This window comes from Crocuta crocuta, unplaced genomic scaffold (genome assembly GCF_008692635.1).
Source record: "Crocuta crocuta isolate KB4526 unplaced genomic scaffold, BGI_CrCroc_1.0 scaffold179, whole genome shotgun sequence".
NCBI lineage: Eukaryota > Metazoa > Chordata > Mammalia > Carnivora > Hyaenidae > Crocuta > Crocuta crocuta.
This window is the reverse complement of record NW_027551568.1, coordinates 3,313,375-3,320,753: the sequence shown is the minus strand read 5'-3', so window position 1 is coordinate 3,320,753 and position 7,379 is coordinate 3,313,375.

The window sequence follows — 7,379 nt, the reverse complement described above, 5'->3', positions numbered from 1 at the left end:
AGTCTGTAAAACCTCTGTCCTCATCGTCGTATTCCATCTTTTGGCATCGTCTGCCCCGCCTTCTGGGTTTTTCTCTAACTCAGTAGCTGCTCCTCCTCACGTCTCCGGGGCCCACGCCCGGCTCTGCCCGATCTCGACCTCTCAGGGTTTCAGGACGGCCGTGGCTCGGGACACATGCCCTTCTGGTCGCCGTGGACTCTCTTCCAGAAAATGTCATGCTCTTCCAGGCTGACGTCTCCCAGATCCCCAAGCTGGATGACCACAAGGCATCTCAAACTTCCCCCGGCTAAAACAAGCGCTTTATTCAACACCCCGCCCCCCTCCACGGCCTTTCCATCCACACAGTCGCTGGAGCTGAAATCTGAAATCTGCAATCACCGTTGAGTGTCTCATTGCCCTCACTCCCTCACACGGTCCCTCGCTGCATTGCCACTCGGTCACAGCACCAGCTGGCCTTGCCTGAGTGGGCCCCCCTCCCCCCCACCCTCAGTGATGTGTGACCTCCAGGACAGGCAGGAGGCTGGCTCTGATTGATTTCTGCGCACAGAACAGAACCCCAGTGCCCTGAGGCACTCAGGGAAGGCGAATAGAATAGATGGATACATGGATATGGTCCCAGCTCCTTGTGATGAGGTTTTGGGGTGACGGTGGGGGGTCCCAGAGCCGACGACCAAGAAAGAATTCTCAAAGACGTCTTTGGTGCTAAAAGGGGATTTTATTAAAGGACGGGGACAGGGCCCTTGGGCAGAAAGAGCTGCGCTGGGGTTATGCAGAATGGCTGGTTTTATACCACGGAGTTGGGGAGGTCAAGTCAAAAGGGAGGCCCCCAGAGGGACTTTGATATGCTAACGAGGACTCCTAAGATACCTGAGGCCTTGCTATTGTCAAGCTAAGGTCGTTGTTTTCCCTCTACTAAGGCATTATCATTACGACAGGAGGGGGTTCCTGGAGAAATGATATACTCTGCATTTGCCTCAAGTATTTATCTGTCAATGGGCTGCAGGTTATAAATAAATTTAATTTTACCTGCCGTTTCCTTCTGCCTTTGTTCCCCACATCACTATGGATGTTGAGGCTCCAGGAAACGGAGTCTATAAGTGTCTGGAGATTGGGCTGTGGATGAGAGTGCCTTTTTCTTGTAATTCACGAAGATATTTCCAAACTAAGATCTTCGTAAAGCCATGTCCTGTAGGATTGTGAGCTCTATCCGTTGGCCATTTGTTTTCTTTCCTTTCCTTTGTCCTTGGACGGCCAGGAGCGCCTGAGGAATATCACACACCTCCCACTGGGGGCGGGGGTGCACTGGCTAGCACTCTGTCCTCAGCCCTCCTCAAGCATGCAGAAACACACTCACGCACACACACAACCGCACACACGGACACTACTGAAAGCCTTACTTCCAAGCCGATTTGCCAGACCAATTCCTCCGTGAATATAAGAAGCCTCCCTGCTCCTCTCCAGCCTGGGTCCCATAGTGGCCTCAGGATGTCCTCCGAGAACAGGGAAATAAAATCTCTGGGCGTAAAGTAGTTACGACAAAGGACGGCCCCCCCAGGGCTTCAGACCCTCGCACACGCTGCGCTCTGCCTGACACACTTTTCTCCCTGTATTAGCCAACTCCGAGTGACCCTTCCAGTCTCTCCCTAAATGTCACTTTCCCCGGGAAGGTAAGTACAACCATACCTTAAGGTGACCTCCAATGAGTCACACGGAGTATGATCCCCTGCCCTGAGGGCAGGAGAGACTGTGACAGCTTCTAGCCAATACAGTGTGGCCAGCACGATGGGGCGTCACTCCCACGGTAACATATTACTCATCTGCACAGACTACAGAGTGAGGGTATACTTGCAGGCTTTGAAGACGCCACCTGCCACGCTGCGTGAGGTGGCCTTGGGGGAAGCCCACCTGGCCAATACTCTGTAAGACCTGAGGACACTCCAGCCAACAGCCAACAAAAAGCCAAGCCCCCTATCATGCAGGCCTGCAGAAATAAATGCAGGAATCAACCTGCATGAGCTTGGATGTGGGTTTTCCCCGAGTGAAGCCTCCACGTGAGAATGCAACCCAGCCAAAATGTTACATGAAGCCTGGTGAGCCCTGAGCAGAGGACCAGCTACAGCGTGCCAAACTCTAACTCACAGAAACTGAGTTATGAAATGTGTGCATGGTGGGGGCGCCTGGGTGGCTTGGAGTGACCGACTTTGGCTCAGATCGTGATCTCACGGCTCGTGAGTTTGAGCCCCACGTTGGGCTCTGTGCTGACAGCTCAGAGCCTGGAGCCTGCTTCGGATTATGTGTCTCCCTCTCTCTCTGCCCCTCTAAACATTAAAAAAAAAAAAAAAAAATTTTTTTTAAAAGAAAAAGAAATGTGTGCATGGTGGGGGCACCTGGGTGGCTCAATGGGTTGAGCGTCCAGCTCCTGATCTCAGCTCAGGTCATTATCTCACGGTTCAGGGGATCGAATCCTGTGTTAGACTCTGCGCTGACAGCATGGAGCCTGCTTGGGATTCTCTCTCTCCCTCTCTCTCTCTGCCCCTCCTCTGCTTGCTTGCTCTGTCTCAAAAAAAAGGAAATACATGGGGTTTTTTTAAAAGGATGTGTTAGCAGCTTTTTAAAAATTTATTTTTAAGATTTATTCATTTTTGAGAGACAAAGAGTGCGAGTGGGGGAGGGGCAGAGAGAGAGAGAGAGGGAGACACAGAATCTGAAGCAGCTCCAGGCTCTGAGATGTCAGCACAGAGCCTAATATGGGGCCCGAACTCATGGACCATGAGATCATGACCTGGGCTAAAGTCAGATGCTTAACCAACTGAGCCACCCAGGTGCCCCAGAAATAATTTGTTTAATAGTTAAAGAAAAGAAAAGAAAGAAATGTGTGCATTGTGTTAAGCTTCTACATCTGTGATAATTTCTTATGAAACAACAAAAAACTAACAGCAAGTCCCAACCGCAGTCTCCAATACACACATTCACAGCAGCCTTACTTCTTTCTGGTATTCATCACGGTTAAGGTATTGTTTAAAGCCTCTCTCTCGCCCCTAGCATTGAAAGCCCCATGAGAACGGGAATGGAATTGTCTCGCTCCCCACTGTGCTCCAAATGCCCAGCAGTCTGGTTGTAGGGTCGTTGGCTGGGGAGACGCATCGGTCAGCTTGCTGGCTGGCCCTACTGTGCTTTCCTACCCCTTTTCCTTGGCCATACTCCATCATACAGACCTGAATAGTGTCTTGTCTTCTGAGCCTCCCCCACAGCCTGAGGTGACCATGTGACATTGTCCTGGCCAGCGAGACCTCGTGGAAGTTGGCAGAAAGGTTCCTCGCAGTGGTGCCCTGGGGCCAATTTGGAGCAGACCTTGAGAGCTGATTGTTCATTGTTTAGGAATTTGGCAAAGTCACTTATTAAACCAAGTCGCTACTTAAAAATTAAATTATATAAACTTACAATTCAAAGTGGTATCAAAATCAAACATCAATAAATATTCGAAATCCACTCCTATTTTACTGTGGTTTATGACTATCTGTGCTACTGAGGATTTTATATCTACCGTATGACAGAAATTCTATATGATGTAGTGCTACTGTCATCTCTTCTCATGGCGGCAGCCAGCACTGTCCATTGGTGGCTTGAAATTAGATACGGCAGGAGCCTTTATGCCACAGAAATTGGTAATGACTATAGATCAGGACTATTTCCTTCTTCCCATCCCCCCCAGAAAGCTGGTGAGTATGGATTCACCAGCGCACCATTCCTCTCCAGGGAAGGTGCTCCTCTTTGAGAAAAGGAATAGACACAGCTGGTGCTGCTTTTTCTCAGCAGCGGAGATCATTACCTTTGGACACACATGTGGTACCTGGACCCACAGCAGCCACTTGACGATGACGAGCAAAGTCGGAATTGGAGAGATCCCGACGCTTCGGCCCTGGAGTCACTGAATCAAGACAAGGAATCGCCTACCTCCAGGAAAAGCAGTTCCCCTCTCTGTGTAAGCCAGGGCTAGCCAATTTTTCAGTTACTTACAGAATTATTATTTTTTTAATGTTGTATTTATTTCTGAGAGAGAGAGAGAGAGAGACAGCAAGAGCAGGGGCAGGTCAGAGAGAGAGGGAGACACAGAATCCAAAGACAGGCTCCAGGCTCTGAGCTGTCAGCACAGAGCGCAATGCGGGGCTCGAACCCACGAACCATGACATCATGACCTGAGCCAAAGCCGGACGCTTAACCGACTGAGCCACCCAGGCATCCCTACTTACAGAATTCTTAACTGACGTATATAGCGTTCAACAAATGTCCGTCACATGGAGCAACTCAGCCCCATCTCCTTCCTCGTTAGTGGCCCCATGATCACGGACATGAAATTCACCAGCCACTGAACCATTCCGGGCAGGTTTCATAGCTCCGACTATCAGAAAGGTTTTCCCTATAGGAAAATAAAATGTTGGGACCTCAGAAAATAAACCCAATCCTTGTTGGCCACCACAGTCCTCCTAATATAAAAAGAACATGCATTCAATAGGCAAATAAATCGGGGCTCATTGACCCCAAAGTTGGACCAATGCTCTCTATGGAAGCTCCTGACCTGATTTGATGCTGTGAAGGGCTACTTGTGGGGTTCATGACCTGAGACCTCTTCCCAGACTTTTCTAATAACACGTCTCTTGAGGAAAATACATGATTAGGAACTATGTATATGCCGAGGTAAGCAGCATTTCTGTGACACCTTTGATGCAGCCTTCCTAGATTCTAGGGACTGGCAAGATCAAGGGCCATCCCTGGCAGCTGGGCACCCGTGGGACATGTGGGCCCAGCCTCGCATGTGACGTCAGCTCGCCAAAGCAGTCATCTACAGCCGTGTAACAAATCACCCCCACAACCAGCAGCTTAAAACGACAGACATTTATTATCTCACGGTTTTTTGTGGGTCAGCAATCCAGCACGGCTTAACAGGGTGCCTCTGGCTCACGAGCTCTCACAAGTCTGCAAACTGTTGGCCAAGGCCATGGTCTCCTGGGAAGGCTTGACCGGGAGCGATCTGTCTCTAAGCTCAGCTCTATGGCTGTTTGCAGGCACCCCTCCGTTCCTCACTACGTCAAACCTACACAGGGCAGGTCACGTGGAAGCTTGCTTTCCTCAGAGCAAGGGAGGCAGAAGCCACAGACGTTCTGTATCCAGTGCCATTGCTGCTGGAAACCAATGTTTGTTTGTTTGTTTGAACCTTAAAAGCAGCCGTAGAAAACAGATACCATCATATTCTGGGGCATCACATTAAGAATTACAGCCGACTGGGGTGCCTGGGTGGCTCATTTGGTTGAGCATCCAGCTCTTGATTTCAGCTCAGGTCATGATCTCACGGTGCATGGGTTCAAGACCTGTGTCGGGCCCTGTGCTGGTAGTGTGGAGCCTGCTTGGGATTCTCTCTCATTCCTTCTCTCTGCCTCTCTCCCGCCCATGCATTAGCACATGCTCTCTCTCTCTCAAGATGAATCAATAAAAAAATTTTTAAAGTTTCATTGTTAAAAAAAATTACAGTAGACTTTTTAAACATTTTTTAAATGTTNTCTGACCCTCCCCTGCTCACGCTGTCTCTCTCTCTCTCTCTCTCCTAGAAATAAATAAAACGTTTAAAAAAAATGTTTATATGTTTTTAAGAGAGAGAGAGAGAGAGCACAAGTGGGCACAGGGCTGAGAGAAGGAGACACAGAATCTGAAACAGGCTCCAGGCTCTGAGCTGTCAGCACAGAGCCCGACGCGGGGCTCGAACCCACGTACCGCGAGATCATGACCTGAGCCGAAGTCGGACATTCAACCAACTGAGCCAGCCAGGTGTCCCTACAGTTGACTTTTCCTACCAGAATTAATTGAAGTCAAAAGAAAACAAAAGTCTTATAATGTGAAAAAGACAACGTGTCGATTCAACTCCTCGCAAGCCCCCCAGCGCCCATGTGTACTGTCTTCAGTCTCCTGCATGCACACGGCATACTGTGAAGAGAACCACCTCCCAGCTGCCCCCAAGCACGTCACCCTCTCGCTCTGCCTGGCGCCTTTGCCAACACCGGTCCATCAGGTTAACGCGGTGGCGTGGCGTCTTGGAGAAAGCATATGTTTGAGAGTGAAGACAGCCACCCCTGGAAAACCAGCTCTAATGCCCGTATGACACCGGTGAGTCTCCGAGCTTCTCTGGAAGCTCAGTAACCATGGCAGTAAACGGTCTAAGATACCCGCTCTGTTGGATTTTTCGGAGAATTAAATGAGATAACATATATGAATGCCTATCACATATTAGGCACCTAGTAAGTTCCTTTCCTGGACAAGTCTGCACCTGGCAAACTCCTACTCACTCGTCAAGACCCAGCTCAAATATTAACTCTCCTGGGGGGTTGTCTGAGCTCCCCAGGAAGAGCCCCCACAGGGTCTTGCTGCTTCCTGGACATGCACTGCCGTGATCTATTTCCAGGTCTGTCTCTCTCCAAGCCCCTCCGCGCAGGGACTGCCCGATTCGCACTTACCTCCCGGCCCCCACAAGGTACCTGGCTTTGTAGTATGTATTTATTTGACTGGAAACAATTTGGGGTCAAAATGAGTTGTCTGGACCTGAGCATCTGTCCATAACAAACCAAGAGGCATCTCAGCCTGCCTGCCTGCCTGCCTGCCTTCCTTCCTTCCTTCCTTCCCCGTCCAACACGGAAGGACTCCCCTCCCCCAGGATCGAGTCAGTTGCCACCGTCTCTGACCCCCCCTCGCCCCGCATCCATCAGCACCCAGATCTTCGTGCATCCCAATGAGCCCTCCGCCTCATATCTTGCCCTCCCAGCTACTGGCCAGAGTCCCTCCCGCATTCAGACCCGGACACGGAGGGCCCGAGTGTGCTCAGCCCCGGTCCCCGTCTGCGCCTGGTCATCTGCCTCTTCCACCGTCACACATTCCGTCCCATCCGCAGGCCCGCGTCGCGCCTCAGGCTCGCCGTCTGCCCTCCCCCCTCGGCCACGGCTGCACCACACCCGCCTGCCGCCCTCCCGGTCCTGCTGCCCCCCTCAGTCACCCCTGTTCTCCATCCTTCCTCCACCAGACACGGGAAGTCCAAGTGCACACAAAGCCAGAGCTCCGCTGGGTCCGCTCTTCTCACTGCGCCGTCCCCAGGGATGGGGAGGGAGGGCCCGTGAGGCTGGCCATCCTCACAAACGCCCCTGCGGCCGCCTCCGGCCACCGAGCCTCAAGCCCGTCGGCCGGGCTGGGCCTGGGGCACCTCCCCCAGGCGGCCCCGGGGCAGCCCATCCTGACACGCTGTTCCGCACCCCAGACCTGCCGCCCCCCCCGGGGGTCCTCACTCCCCAGTGTCCCCAGCATCCGTCCCATCGCCCTGCCAGGGAGCGGGGTCCCCCCCG